Source organism: Anser cygnoides, chromosome 5 (assembly GCF_040182565.1).
Source record: "Anser cygnoides isolate HZ-2024a breed goose chromosome 5, Taihu_goose_T2T_genome, whole genome shotgun sequence".
In the NCBI taxonomy this organism is placed as follows: domain Eukaryota; kingdom Metazoa; phylum Chordata; class Aves; order Anseriformes; family Anatidae; genus Anser; species Anser cygnoides.
Window position 1 is genome coordinate 47,514,763 of NC_089877.1, and position 15,528 is coordinate 47,530,290.

The 15,528-nt window shown below is 37.0% G+C and overlaps 1 long non-coding RNA gene across 2 annotated transcripts; it reads right to left on the reverse strand.

The window, feature by feature from the left end:
* Positions 1-5,109: 5,109 nt before the first annotated feature.
* On the reverse strand, positions 5,110-14,313 carry LOC106033800 (uncharacterized). Of its 2 annotated transcripts, XR_001205564.3 has the most exons (6): positions 14,228-14,313; positions 12,706-12,800; positions 9,984-10,058; positions 9,328-9,376; positions 8,370-8,444; positions 5,110-5,342 (listed from the first exon to the last, which is right to left on the reverse strand). It is a non-coding gene; the product is annotated as an uncharacterized lncRNA (long non-coding RNA). The 2 variants fall into 2 exon arrangements; XR_001205563.3 differs by lacking the exon at positions 9,984-10,058.
* Positions 14,314-15,528: the final 1,215 nt, after the last annotated feature.

Genomic DNA, 15,528 nt, shown 5'->3' on the forward strand with positions numbered 1-15,528 from the left:
ACACCATTTCTGGAGCAGTGATCAACAATGTAGATATAAGCTAATGTATTAAATGACATGGGATGATTAGTTTTCCATCTAGAATACATAGTATTACAAAATAGATGATGGCATGTTAGACAGCACATGATTAGAGTCAACAACTAAGAAAATAGATCAGTTTCAAAGATAATGGTTTCAGGTGCGAAAGAAGAAGCTTTGTTGCCCAATTTTTATTTATTTTAAGTAGCATCTGATGGTGCAGCAGTCGACAATCAGAAAGGTCACACGTAGTGAAATCAGTGCCTGTATTCAACAGTGGCTAAGATCAACTTCAAAGACAGCACACAAAAAGCAGAGACTAAAGCCTGCCCTCAATGGGAAAGAACAGCAGACAGTACAGCACTGCTCAAAGCCATCCATGAGAGGACTGAGTGAAGGGTCAGTCTCACACGTGTGCATGCACGCACACACACACACAAAGTTACTCCTCCAGTGTATGAGCACAGTCCATTATGTGTAGAAACACATGGACATGCAACATTCAGGCAAGGTCTCTGTGGTGACTTTCCATGCACCCATCCTCTGCTTCTGCACTGTGGAAGATATCTGCCTAACAATGTTCTGCCCCGTTGCTTTTACTGAGGGTTTTGAAGCCAGATCTCTTCACTGACTGCCAATCAAATCGGTGCACCGTGATATCACCTAATTAACTCTCCAGCAGGTGCAGGTGTTGTTCTCTGTCAGCTGATGATCTGTGGTAAGTAGTGAGGCTCCCAGTTCTCAGATCTCATTTGGACCATCCTGTCTGTCAGCCATAGCTCATTGCATGCAGTTACTCAGCTCTTGATCAAGGCAAGGTCATGGTGCTCCCACAACACAATCCAAGCTTGCTTTCTCCCAAGCTAGCAGGTTACAATGACATTCCTTTTTCTCCCTTTTTGGGTTTTGTTCATTTTGTATCTTTCTGCACAGATTAGATAGGGGAAGAGAAGGTTTTTCTCTTCTTCTTTGTCTCTCCCACATACAAAAACACGTGAACAATATCTGCAATAGTATTTTGAGAGGATCATCATCTATCAGTGAAGCACAAGAATGTGTGAGTGCACCTTAACTGGATTAAGATGTGCAGAAGGATGAAGAGAAAGAATCTCCAAATAGTGGTTATATTGAGGTGTACCAAGCCGCTAAGACTGGTGATAACTATGCAGTGAGCTGTGTCAAAAGCTAAGTATTTGCAGAAGCAGTCAGGTGAGGTGTTTCCTAGGCAGTTTAGGAGTTTTGGGGGTTGAACAGAATCTGGATGTGTGTTACTAGGTGATATTTTATGACTTAGGTACTTAATTTCCTTTTGCCAACTAAATCTGTTGATTGAGAAAGAAATAATTAAGGCTACACGTAACTAGTACATACCAAGCAAATTTGCTGATGATACTAAAGTTGGAGGAGTTGTTGACTCTGTTGAGGGTGGAAAGGCCTTGCAGAAAGATCTGGACAGACTGGAGACCTGGGCAATCACCAGCTGCATGAAGTTTAGCAACAGCAAGTGCCGGGTCCTGCACCTGGGACGGGGCAACCCTGTCTATACATACAGACTGGGTGACAAGACACTGGACAGCAGCCCCGCAGAGAGGAATCTGGAGGTTTTGGTTGATAGCAATCTGAATATGAGCCAGCAGTGTGCCCTGGCAGCCAGGAGGGCCAACTGTATCCTGGGGTGCATCAAGCATGTCATTGCTAGTCAGTCAAGGGAAGTGATTGTCCCCCTCTACTCTGCACTGCTGCGGCCTCACCTCGAGTACTGTGTGCAGTTCTGGGCACCACAGTACAAAAAGGATGTGAAACTGTTGGAGAGTGTCCAGAAAAGGTCTACAAAGACAGTGAAGGGCCTAGAGGGGAAGACGTATGAGGAGCCGCTGAGGTCACTTGGCCTGTTCAGCCTGGAAAAGATGAGGCTGAGAGGAGACCTCATCACGGCCTACCGCTTCCTCACGAGAGGGAGTGGAGAGGCAGGTGCCGATCTATTCTCTTTAGTGACCAGTGATAGGATCCGAGGGAATGGAGTCAAGCTGCAACAGTGGAGATTCGGGCTGGATATCAGGAAGAGGTTCTCCACCGAGAGGATGGTCGCACACTGGAAGAGGCTCCCCAGGGATGTAGTCACGGTTCCAAGCCTGTTGGAGTTTAAGAAGCGTTTGAACTGTGCTCTTAGTCACATGGTCTTGAATATTTGGGTAGACCTGTGTGGAGCCAGGAGCTGGACTCAATGATCCTTACAGGTCCCTTCCAACTCAGGATATTCTACAATTCTATGACACTTTATGTCTCTTCTAATTGGAGGGCCTTCACAGGTATTCTCACTTCAATTTAGCAAGATGCTCAAACTCTTGTTTATTTTTCAAGTGGTCAATTAAGAACTATTCTCATCTTTAAAATAATGCTTTTTTAAATTAATTTCTAAGCTGGAAAATACAGGGTTGTCAATCAATGCATGTTACAGCCAGTGTCCAAACATTCTGCTTAAATCTGACAGTCATATTCTCCTATACATATAGGATTCAAAAAAATCAGATCTTGCTTTGGGTTCTCCAGTACTGACCCATAATGCCTTTCTTCATTCTGGTGCACAGTAGCTTTATCAGCTGATAAATGACAACAGATATTTCTTATGTAGATAAAGTAAGAGCTGGAATCTGAGAAAAGACTGTTAAAAACAATTATGAAAATTAAAATAAAGAGTTGAATTTTTATTTCAATTTTGTTTTTCTCCAGATGACGTAGAAGGAGTTCTAGAGTGTAGGCATAATTGTGTTTTGGTTTTATTTATTCATTTCAAAATACATATGTTGTTTACTGAATATGTCTCTTAATCCACTGCAGAGGGCATTTTTAAAAGGCTCTTCAAGAAATGGAGATGCCTTACCTAATGGACTTACCCGTCTTAAAGATCTGAACAAATAGTAGATACAAATGCCTGGTTTTAACATGGGGAGAATACCAGTATAGCCTGTAACAACCTTTGTTATTCAACTTTTTAACCATCTGTTTCAAATGGTTTCAGGTCTAGAAAGGTTTCGCGATTTTAAATAAAATTCATCTTATTATTTTATTATTGATAAACACAATATAATTTGCATAGAATAAAACATCTTCTTACAGGAATCTAAATTAGTTATTCAGAAAAAATCCCTTTTTGTGTAAGTCAAAACAGAAAGGGACATAAAAAGTTGAGAATAATTGGAACTGAAAGAAAAGCAAACTACAGAATATTCTGTCATGGATCCATAGCGTCCATACTAAATATTGCAGTTGTACTGAAAAGATTTTAGTAAAGCTAAACAGGAATAAGAGAAAAAAAAAAAAAAAAGAGAAATGGGATGATTGAAGAATATACAAAGCAGGTGGGGCTTTTCAGACTCTAAAAGATGCTTGAGAGGAATATAGCAAAGCTCTAAAACCAAGAATAGTTTGAAAAGATAATATTTTTCACTTATTTATAAAACAAAAACTACAAATTACTGTGCAGAAAATTTCAGCAAAAAGTAATATTTTCCATGTTATACATATTTAGCTTATAACAATTTTCTCCAGTATTTTTCAATATAGATGTATGTTCAGAAAGAAATTGACTAAGCTGACTATTTTACTTTTGTATTTGTACACGTCTTCCATTGTAACCCACTACTCTAATTCTGTTATAGGCAATATCATACAGAGATTTCATACCTGCCTCTCATTCTAATTTTTTACTTGTTTTATAATCATTTACTTTTATACTTGACATGTTTGAAACACTTGTTTCTATTGCATCCCCACCTATGGTATATTTCATTTAATACAACTGTTTGTAATCCAATAGTAATGTTATTACCCTAGTTTCATAGATTTTCACTTAGCAGTGAAGTGTAAGGTCTGTGATCCGTATAAATGTATAATTTTATCAATATCCGTGTTTGTGGTGAAGGCGCATCTTTTAACTCCCTTCCTGACAGCGCTGTTAGTTCTGATTTATTTCCTATATACATAAGAGTCTATTTGTTTACTTCACCAGTGCTACATATCAACATTTTTGTCATCCTCTTTCACAGTACAACAACTTTATTTTATCATGAATTTATTAGTCTAAGTTAACCAAAAATTGTCTATAACTATTGCTGCCTTGGAATGTGATATTTTCGTAAACTAGAGAACTAAACTCTTTCATCTTATTACATATTTAAAGAGCATTCAAATTTAAGCATATAATTAAAATTTTCAATTCTTTAATCACGTTTCTCACACAAAACCTTGACTTGAGGTAATATTTTGTTTTCCACAAATTCTTACAATGCAGCATAACATTTCTGTAGCTATCTTATATGTAACTGATATGTCTTTATCACTTCCTATAAATGTCCCCCTCCAAATATATCTAAAGTCAATGGAAAGAAAAAATATTTCTTTAGAAATTAATTTTCTTGTATCCCGTTGACTTAGGAACCTAAGCATTTGATTAATGCCGCTTCAGATTGATATGGAATAGTAACACTACTCATTTAACAATTCTTTTTGTTATGTTTTTGCCCTGTAAAGCTACTGTCTTCATTCCTTAAGATGGATGTTATCATTGCTTCTAGTCACCTGAAAACTCTTATATATACCTTTGTAAAATCTGAAGCTTTTATGTCCGCTGCTTTTTCTCAACTTAACCTTTTTTTTTTTTTTTGCCAGTTTTTGCAACTATCCTAGTTTTAACCACACTTATGCACTTCTGCTTTTTCTTTTTCTTCCTCTGTAGCTGTGTTTTTGTTTCATATGCACGACCCCACAGACCTACAATGAGGACTGGCATTTGCCTTTTTTTTTTTTTGTCAAAGTGCTGTCTTGATACTGCCATCTCCCTTCACATTCATGGAAGGGAGGCTTATGTACAAAATATATATATTTTTTGAAAGTAATAATAATTTTGGAGTCAATATAAGGGGGCAGTCCTTTTATCTTCCTGGGAGAGATGAAACATTTACGGCAGGACTAAACAAGCACATGCACTTATGCAGCTACTGAACCACGTGGCAGCCACATTAAAATGAGTCAGGGAAGCATAGAGTGCTTAAAAGGGACCTTTCAGGGTCACTTTTCCTTTGCATTTTATGCTCAGCTGAGTTTAATGTGATCTCAGGAAAGCAACGAGAGTGGTACAAAGGAATAAGTGGCAGACTTTAAACAGTGAAAATATTCACATATGCTGTTACTATGAATGCTTTTTGACAAGTCTTTCTTTTGAGGTCATAGTAGTGGGATAAAAGGGGTGGTTACAGTCTTATATATCCAGCAGTCTTTAGTCAGTGAACTTGGACTTGCCTCAGACTTTTAAACCCTTGGACCTGTAAAATACACAGAAATTTACAGGAGTTATAATTGTTTACTAGAACATATTGCTATTTTCCTGCATAAAGAACTGCCTGTGGAAAAAACCATCATTTGCTGATAATTACTTTAGAACCATAACCTTTTCCAAACCTTTTTTTTTCCCCGATTCTGAAGAAAAATTGGTATACACAGCTACAGATGCTAAGGAACCTCATGCTGACAAAAGGCAATAATGTAACACCCTCAGTCACCTATATGTCTGATACAACACCCATAGGTAGCTGAAGGTGTGCTGCAAATTGGAGGAGATGATAGGATGTACAAAGAGTGAAAAACTTTTGTACCTGACTAGAGGTAATGCAACAACTTTTAAAGGATTATCTCAAAAAAAAAAAAAAAAGTTTCAACCTAAAATGAAGGTATCAGCTGAGAGATAATTAATACTGTAGTCTCAGAAATTCCATTTGCAGCATTTGCATGAGAAAAGACTTGTAAAGAGCAGAATGGAAGGCAGGAGAGAATCAATGTAAAATCATCACAACCACGTATGACAAAAATCCAAAACTATATTTCCACTAAATAAATAAGCTACAGGAGAACTACAAACATGGAGAGGGGCAATGCTGTTTTATAGCTTTGTAGAGCAAACTATCCTGAAGAAGGAGTTACATGTAATGCTAAATATAGTGCATCTGTACTCCCAGTAAAGTGAGAGAGTGGAGGTACATACAGGAAGGAGGAAACCTGAGGGTCAGGTATGGTCCATAGGTGTGATGGTTTTAATTTTAATTTTAATTTTAATTTTTTGTTTCTATGGGGTTGAGAGGGTGATATTTGTAATTAACTGGTTAACCCTTTCTTTTCTATTTTATAGCACAGAAACTTTGAAAAACATACAAGCTACTAAGCCCAGAAGCAAACTTTGATACATTTTTTTTCTGGTTCCTTTCCACCTTCCATAGGCATTTCCGTTGCATGCATTTCACGTGACACTAAAGCTGGTTGTATGTTGAGATGGGCGAAAAAACATACTGCTATAGATATGTAGGTTTGGCGCTTGATGTACTAAAGAAAATAAGACAGATTGTGGGAAAAACGCAAGTAGCTTATAAATATTAACCAGCATTTATACAAAATAGTGAGTTACAGTTCAAAATATATGGTTTCACTTATTTGTAACCCTCTTGAATGGAGAATGGAAAACTGGAGTTGAAACAGAGAGGGGCTCATTGACTTTGGCACTCAGATCTGAATCTAATACAAAACCTATCTATGGACAAGAAGGGGAAAAATCAAAACTGGAACAGGACAAAAAAAAACATATAAGCAATTTGAACTCAAATGAAGACTTTTTTTTATTTTCTTAACATCATCAGATGAATTCATAGTTGTCCTAAAGAATGTATTTTTATTGTTCTATATAATTTCTGTTATATTTAGCTTCATTAAAATTACGTGACTTTCAAAGTATAAGATTAATTTGAACTCATATATCTCAAAGCTTCACAATGCCAATTAATAGAACAGAGTAAAAAGTGTATTTTTGAAAGGAGATATATTTAATTAAACACTCATAAACATATGCCTATTGTCTATTTTAACATTCCTCTCAATCAATCTAGTTGGTTGTCTCTTTCACTGAAGATGCCAAATGCATTAAAGATGTTGGATGAAAAGAGGTAAGAAGTGGAAATTTGTGCAGAAGTATAAGAAATATGTACTTATGTACTTTTTTTTTTTTTAAGTGAAAATTAGGAAACAAATTAAATTTCCTTGGAAACAAGGAATTCAGTTAACTAAGTTTTCTCCTACCATTGAAAGCCGAAGCTCTTGTTTAATAACATTGTAATTCATTCACGACATTGTAGAAACCACATTTAAAGAGAAACCTACTTATTTTTTAGTTATATATCTTCAGAAAACTGAAGTTCTGGAGGTTTCTCTCTTCAAAAATCTGGATTATACATTGGAATCCACTTTGGAAATACTCTCTGGAAATAACATTCTTTGAAGTCTTTAGACATTCTCTTATTTCATGGCTTTCCAGAAGGCATAAATTTCCTGAAGGCTATTACTGTGCTGTCCTAGAATCCAATTTCTCTGCTTACAAAACTCTCTACACACTAGCCTGCCCTTTAAGTCCGCTCTGGTATTGCCACCTTACGATATAACAAAAATCCACTGCATACTTGGATCATCCTCTTCCATGAAACACAGATACAAATCTGACAGTCTGGCTCCCACTGTTTTTCCCTCTGTCTTTCCTTCAGAAATTTCTTTCTGCCAGCCAAAAATCAATACATACATATTTCACATCTCTTCATCACTATATGTAAAACTTTATATGAGACAATGACAAAAGTTTTTAGCATGTTGCTTTGTCACCCTGGCAGGAAGTCTCATGAATAAGACACTAACAGGAACACAGACACTACTGAATGTTTCTGGGTTCACAGGTTTACAAAAGGTTGTAACTACAATCAATGCCAATTTAAACAGACTAAAATCTATGTCTTTGCCATCAAGAGAAACCAGGCTTCAAGTACTGAACATCATGCATACCAAAACTATAAATAATATCATATATAAAATATATAGATAGAAAGCAATCTTCCAGCTTTGGTGTTTTACAAGCTTTTATGGTCAATATCAATATTCCAGATATATCAGTCAGAGCCAAATTTCAGTATCTTTGGCCAATGAGGCAGGAAAAGAGAAATTGGACCAGACCAGACTTTAAAAGATTGAATAAGCTGATTGCTGGGTATTTATTGCATGGTTGTGCTATGTATGGTAATACAGTGATCTGATACAGGAAACCAGGAGACACTACTGGCTGTAGATGACACACACCATCAGATGTAGACTTTGAGATAAGTGAAAAATTTCAAAATCAGCACAGTCTGTCTCTGATTCAGAGCTGCACACAAGCAAGATCCTATACTGTTGTGTACTGCTGGCTTGCAGCTGTCCTTAATACAGATCTGTCAATTCTATTTGACCATCACAGAAAAAAACACAGTCTGAGTATTTCTACTTACATATTAAGGAGCAAAGGCCTTTCCAGACGTCCATACCCAATCGTGAACATAGCTGCTGATTAATTAGACCAAATACTGTAGCAGAAATTTCAAAAGTGTCAGAAATATTGTGAATGCAACACAATGGATCTTTTTGTAACCAATTACTCTGTTGGAATTGTTCAATTTTCTGATATGACGTTGGTTGTATTGATACTTCTTCCACTTAAAGACTTACTTAGAAAGCATAAGTGAGACAGTGCACAAAATGGCTTTACCAGTCCCGCTCATCAGCATGTTTTCTTTTGTATTGCTCCTTCTACTCAAACCCTTGGAAATCTATCCCTTCTAAATCAGACTGATGAAGTCATTGTAGTACCTTTGTGTGAGTACTGTGATTGTTTCTTTTTGTAGTTGTAGGGGATGTATTACAAAAGTATTATGAAATCTTGCCTGTATATCAAAACTCTCTCTGAACAAATCATAAGATAGATCTGGATAAGAAACAAGTATTTCCATGGAGATTTCTTCTAATGGTGTCTTGATACGTGGCATGGGGAAAAGGTACCACTTATTTTCTTTCAGATACAAATACAAAGCTCTGTGTTTTCAAGATTCCCCATGGTGTGTTTTCAAGATTTAATGGCTTTTTTAATTACCAGACAAAGACCTCACTCACTCACTGGAGATAAATATCCATGGTGGCCTACAAAATCACCTAACCATTAAAGTTAGTGCTTTGTACAGGCACAGTTTGGAAGGAAAATAAAATAAAATAAAATAAAATAAAATAAAATAAATAAAATAAAATAAAATAAAATAAAATAAAATAAAATAAAATAAAATAAAATAAAATAAAATAAAATAAAATAAAATAAAATAAATTAAAATAAAATAAAATAAATAAAATAAAATAAAATAAATAAAATAAAATAAAATAAAATAAAATAAAATAAAATAAAATAACATGTAGTAATACCTTTGCCTGAGCCTCCTCTCTCTTCTCACAGCAACTTCCTTGTTTGTATCTGAAGTTGAAAAACATTTTAAACTTTTTATATGTCATTTGCCTTCTGTTCCTGAAGTGACCCTCTATTTTGTTTTCCCTCTTTGATGGGGGGAAGGAGGGCTGGTGACAGGAGCAGGGAAAGGGTAGAAGAAACAATTTGTTTACTCCTGGAGGGGAGACTTGTAGTGAAAAAGGTTCTTGTAGCCTGAAAATGTATGTAATGCAGACCAATAGGAATGGATATATACAGCAAAGCAGTTGATGTTGAGAGCCTAATACTGAAAGACTTTGTGCTTTGACATAGTTCTAGTCTGTTGTTGTGAACATCTCACTTATGGTAGAGTTCAGCAGGCATGCTAATGGTTGTGTTTTCCTCTTTACTCTCTTCTGAAAGGCATCCAGCCATGCTCTCTGAGACAAACCCCAGTGCAAACCAAATTATCATACATTTGTTCAATTCATTGACCAGGAGATTCATTTCAAAAATGCATTCCCTGATCAGAACTATAATGTTAATGTCAATGCAACTGCAGTGTTGTCAGTTGAGAACCCAAATGTGGAGGGAGGGAGAAGTGAGAAACATTAACCTTAATTTCTTACCTTTTTTTTTTTTTTTTTTGTCTCACCTGATTCTCAGTAATGGAAGTTCCAAATTATAGCCTTCCTTTTTCTACTTTTTTTCTCTCCACTATTTCACTCCCCTTCCAGAAGGAAAAGAAGAAAGGAAGAAAAAGAAAGGAAGAAAGGAAGAGAAAGAGAGAAAGGAAGGAAGAGAGAGAGAGAGTAAGGGGGGGGGGGGGAGAGAGGGGAGAGAGAGAAAGAGAGGAAGGGGGAGGAAGAGAAGGAAAGAGAGAAAGAAAGGGGGAAGAGGGAAGAGAAAGAAGAGAGAGGTGGAGGGGAGAAGGAAGGAAGAGAGGGAAGGGGGAGAAGAAGGGAGGGGAGGGAGAAGGAGATCGAAGGGGAGGAAGAGGGAGAGAAAGAGAGTGGGATGGGGAGAGGGAGAGTGGGAGTGAGAGTGGGAGGTGAGGGGGGACACAGAGAGGTGGGGAGAGGGAGACAAAGAGAGAGGTGTGGAGAGAGAAAGTAAGTGAGGGAGAGGAAGAGAGGGGGTAGGGAGAGGGAGGGGCAGGGTGGAAAAGGGGGAGAGAGGCAGGGCTGGGAGAGGGGGAGAAAGAGGTGGGGAGGATGAGGTAGAGAGGGAATGGGGATGGGGGAAGAGGGGAGGGAGGAGAGGGGAGGGTGAAAGAGAGAAAGAGAGAAAGAGAAAAAAGATAAAGAGAGAAAGAAAAAAGATAAAGAGAAAGAGAAGGAGAGAAAGAGAGAAAAAGAGGGAAGGAAGGAAGGAAGGAAGGAAGGAAGGAAGGAAGGAAGGAAGGAAGGAAGGAAGGAAGGAAGGAAGGAAGGAAGGAAGGAAGGAAGGAAGGAAGGAAGGAAGGAAGGAAGGAAGGAAGGAAGGAAGGAAGGAAGGAAGGAAGGAAGGAAGGAATAAGCTTTTCAGTCTTCCAAGACTGGGAAACCTGTCAGCACTTGCACCTTTAGTTGTTATGATAGGACTCTAAACAATATAATATTTCTTCTACATTAATAATGCTTATTTTTAAATCATAAAATCTTTCAACATCTGTGTTATAAAAATCAGGGTGAGATTAGAGTAGTAAAGGAAAAGGCATTCTTTAGAAGAGCGGAAGAAGATGAACTATGTAATCTGCTATGAGAACATATTAATCTGTGAGATCTCAGTTGGCCCTTTATTGAATAGAATATTCCCTGAGACAAAACAATTCTTTTTAAGCATGGAAGTTTCAGAGCTGTCTAGCAACGTGAGGACTTGCTGTGAGTTCTGTTTTTAATAGCCTCAGAAGAATGGTGTCATTTAGATCAGCTTTTAACCTGTTTTTAAATTGTTATTTTATTACTTCTGGTGACATTCCAGAGGCATGAAATTACCAAATCACATTAAGAAAAGATGGTAGGTGGAGGGAGGAAGCTAGTTAAATAACACTAGAAAAAAATAAAAATAAAAGAGAGTCCTCATCTTTAACAGTCAAGGACATGGCTATTAAAAACAAAACAAAACAAAAACACTATTTTTTAAACACTGTAAATGTAAATAACTGCAGACTCTCTGATGACATAAAATAATTTATATAGAGAGACTGAAGTTTTGCTTGCTTTTTTTGTGTGTATACATACAAACATACAAAATAAATAAATAAATAAATGTAGATATATGTACCTGTGAAAAAATATAGTAAAGATTTTACACATATAGGAGAATGACTTTCAAAATATGCTTAATGAATGCTATAAAAAGAAAGGGATTTGGTAGATAAGCCTTCTTTTTCCTTCCATTTAAGCAGTAAATCTGTTTGATTTACAGTACTGGTACATGTAGTGCATAGTGTAATCATTTGTTTCTTAGTCATTTTGCTAGCGACACAAATACCATTGCTAAAGACAGTGGCTTCCTCAAACATGCTCAACATTGGTATAAATCTGTGCCCTCTGAATTTCACTGGCATATCCTCAATAACTGAAATTAGAACTTTTCTGAAAAAGTATGGAAACTTCAGCTACTTAACAATAGCAGAGATGGATCTTGCAATAAGTTACTTGAAGATAAATCATCAAGTCATGGTCAAGTTCTTAGTCTGTAAAATGACTCCAGGATTCTTGGTTTTAAGTAATTTCAAGGAAATTTGTTGTTGAGTAAAACTTGATAATGATATAGGAAAAATAAATAAATAAATAAACATTAAAGCAAGTTGCAGAAAAGACAGTTCCTATGGTGGAAAGGTACTAGAATTTTTCTCCAAATAGCAACTTCAGTAAGATTGTAGGGAATAATAACAAAGTTGATAGAAAATAAAATGGTCTTGAGATCTCCTTTGAGATTCCCCCAAGCACATAGAAACAATTATATCAGATTATTTTACAAGGCATCAGATGCAGTAATGCTTGACAGTATTCATGTGCCTGGAAGTGCAGAAAGCCACCACCTGTTGTCATAACAAAAAGATTAAATTCATATATTATAAAGACTGAGCAACTAGGAAGTATGATGCAAGTTCAAGATGAGTTGTAAGTAGTATATGCTTGACAATGTGCTGTAATCACTGGTAATCCTGAATTTATTAGGCTCTCCTCAATTTCTAGTTGTTTTTGTGTCTCTTTTCTTTCTCTTTTTCATCTCTATCAATGCAAATCACAATTGTTGTAATTCTAAACTGCTATAAGGATATTAAGATGGTTTATTTTGAAACAAACTATTTTAATTGAAGAACACATACAGTGTGATAAGTCACAGATCATCAACTGTGACTGCTCTAAAAGAATGACATCACTCACCTCTATTTAGCAGGCTTGTGTACCATTCCCTCCAATTAAAATCAGCATCTCCTTTTAAAGGCACTTTCAGTATGCTTCAGGTTTCCACAATATCCCTGGATTAATCAATAGAAATTGCCAGTATGTTACTAAATCTGTAGCTACAATATAATTAATTTTGAATGAGAAATGATTTCTTGAAGTGTTGCTGAGTGTTATACCCACACTGTGCAAGGGTACATAGAGTAAACACATTTCCAAGTTCCGAACCTTGTCTCCTCAGAATTACTAGGTTTTGTTAATGTAAATTTATTACACCTTTGTTGTGCATCCTGTTCAAGAAAGATTTACATCTTACAAGCTGCAATGTTATTGAGAAAGAACAAGAAGGACGGACACAGAAGGCTGGCCAAGAAGAGGTGTAAAACTGGATGAAATATATACAGTGATAACACAAGGAATACAATTCCAATTTTTTCTCTCTTTTTTTTCTCTTTGTTTCTTGGTTTGCTTGCTTGCTTCCTCTGCTTCACCCTCCCCCCCTCTCCCCTCCCAGCCCCAGTCTTCATTAATTTTATATAGAGGGACATTAAAGATTATGTTGAATGTCAACCAACACTGTTTCTGTAGAAGTGTCCCAGTGTTCTTGGAGAAGGAAGGTTTTCCAGATAAAATTATATCTTACCTAGTGATGAAATAAGTCATAATAAATAAATAAATAGATAAATAAATAAATAAAAGAGTTCCCTAAGTGCTAGGTCCACTCTTTGGAGTAAAGAGGAATATATAAGACTTATTTGCAGATTGCATCAGATTGTATGTATATTGTTAATAACAGCAATTTCTGTTGAGTACTTTATTGAAATGTATATTAAGTTTCACAATCTATTTACAGAACAAAATTAGCAATAGAAGTTTATTCTCTAAGATTTTTTAGCTTTTGGGAACTGTAATGATAGAATACCATGGAGTTTCCACCCACCAAACTGTCTTGTTTTGCAGGAACTGTTATTTATCCTGTATAATCTCTGTATAATTTCTACTTTTCAAGCTAAGTTGTACCTGGATATAAAACACAAATACATTTTATGGAAAAATTCATAAATGTAGAAGCAATGATTTGTGAAGAATGGATGTTTACATTCAGATCTCAATTTTTCAATCTTAATTCAAAGTAATTAAAACTGGATCATAGAGAGACATGTCTCCTCACCATATACTGTTTGGATGCCAAATGAAATCTCAAATTTCTATTAACAGCCTTTCCAGCTATAAAGCTGCTCAATAAAATATTTTTATAACAGAATAATATTTTTACATCAACAAAAAATATATATTTAATATTTATCATGTGCTGAACTTTTTGCATTCAGTCTTTCCAAACAAATTCAGATTTGGTCAACAGCCTTAGGGGCAAAAGATACAACCAAGTAAAATAGGAAATGCTTACAATCAAAGCTATTATGAATTTTTAATTAAATGCAGCTGCTGCTTTTTCCTTCACCAATAATGACATTGTGCAGATCTTCATTTAGAGATTCACCCTGATGGGAAACATACTTAAAGACTCATCAGCTAAATGTTAAAGTAAGCTGGCTGGTGATCTTCTACAGATTCCATTGCTTATTCTCTACTACAGTTTTACATTGTGATGTCATACATCGGTGTTAAAGAGGTGGCAGTTAACTGCACTGAGAAACACATACAGTAATTTGATTACTTGAAGCAGTCACACTTTGAAGTTCAGATCTAAGACAGAAGCACCACAGGGCTAGATGCTGTATAGAGACATGGAAAAATCCAGTTCCCAGAAGTTTGCATGTACTGAAGGGGAAATATTCACTCTCTGTGTATGTGTTTGGAAACGAGGAGGCCGAGAAGGGTGAATCCCTCTTTACTCTTAGTTCAGTGGTGTATTTCTACTGTTATCATAGAATCACAGAATGGCTTGTGTTGGAAAGGACGTTAAAGATCATCAAGGTCCAATCCCCCTGCCATAGGCAGGAATGCCACCTACTAGATCAGGTGGCCCAGGCCCCCATCCAACCTGGCCTTGAATACCTCCAGGGATGGGGCATCCACAAATTCTCTGGGCAACAACTTTTTCCAGTGCCTCACCACCCTCTGAGTGCAGGATTTCCTCCTAACATCTAATATAAATTTCCTCTCTTTTAGTTTAAAACCACTCTCCCTTGTCCTATCACTATCTGTCTGAACATCCCCAGATCTCTCAGCCTTTCTTCATAGGCTCCAGCCCTCTAATAATCTTCATGGACCTCTTCTGGGCTCACTGTAATGGGTCCACATCTTTCTTGTGCTGGGGGCCCCAGACCTTGTCCAAGTGGGGCCTCCCAAGGGCAGAGCAGAGGGGGACAATCACCTCCCTCGACCTGCTGGCCTTGCCTCTGTTGATGAGGCCCGGGATATAGTTGGTCTTCTGGGCTGCACTCTCACACTGCAGGCTTGTGTTGAACTTTTCATCCACTAGGACACCCAAATCCTTCACTGAGAGCTGCTCTGAGTTCTTCACCTAGTCGGTACTCATTTCCAGGATTGTCCTTATCCAGATGCAGCACCTTGCACTTGGATTTGTTGAATCTCATTAGGTTCACGTGGGCCCACTTCTCAAGCTTGTCCAGGTCCTTTGGATGGCATCCCTTCCTTCTAAAAAATATATTGCACCACTCAGCTTGGCATCATCTGCAAACTTGCTGAGGGTATACTTGATCCCACTATCTATGCCTTGATAAAGATATTAAATAGCACTGGTCCCAAAACAGACCCCTGAGGGACACTGCTAGACACTGCTAGTCACCTGGACATAGAGCCATTGATCACAACTCT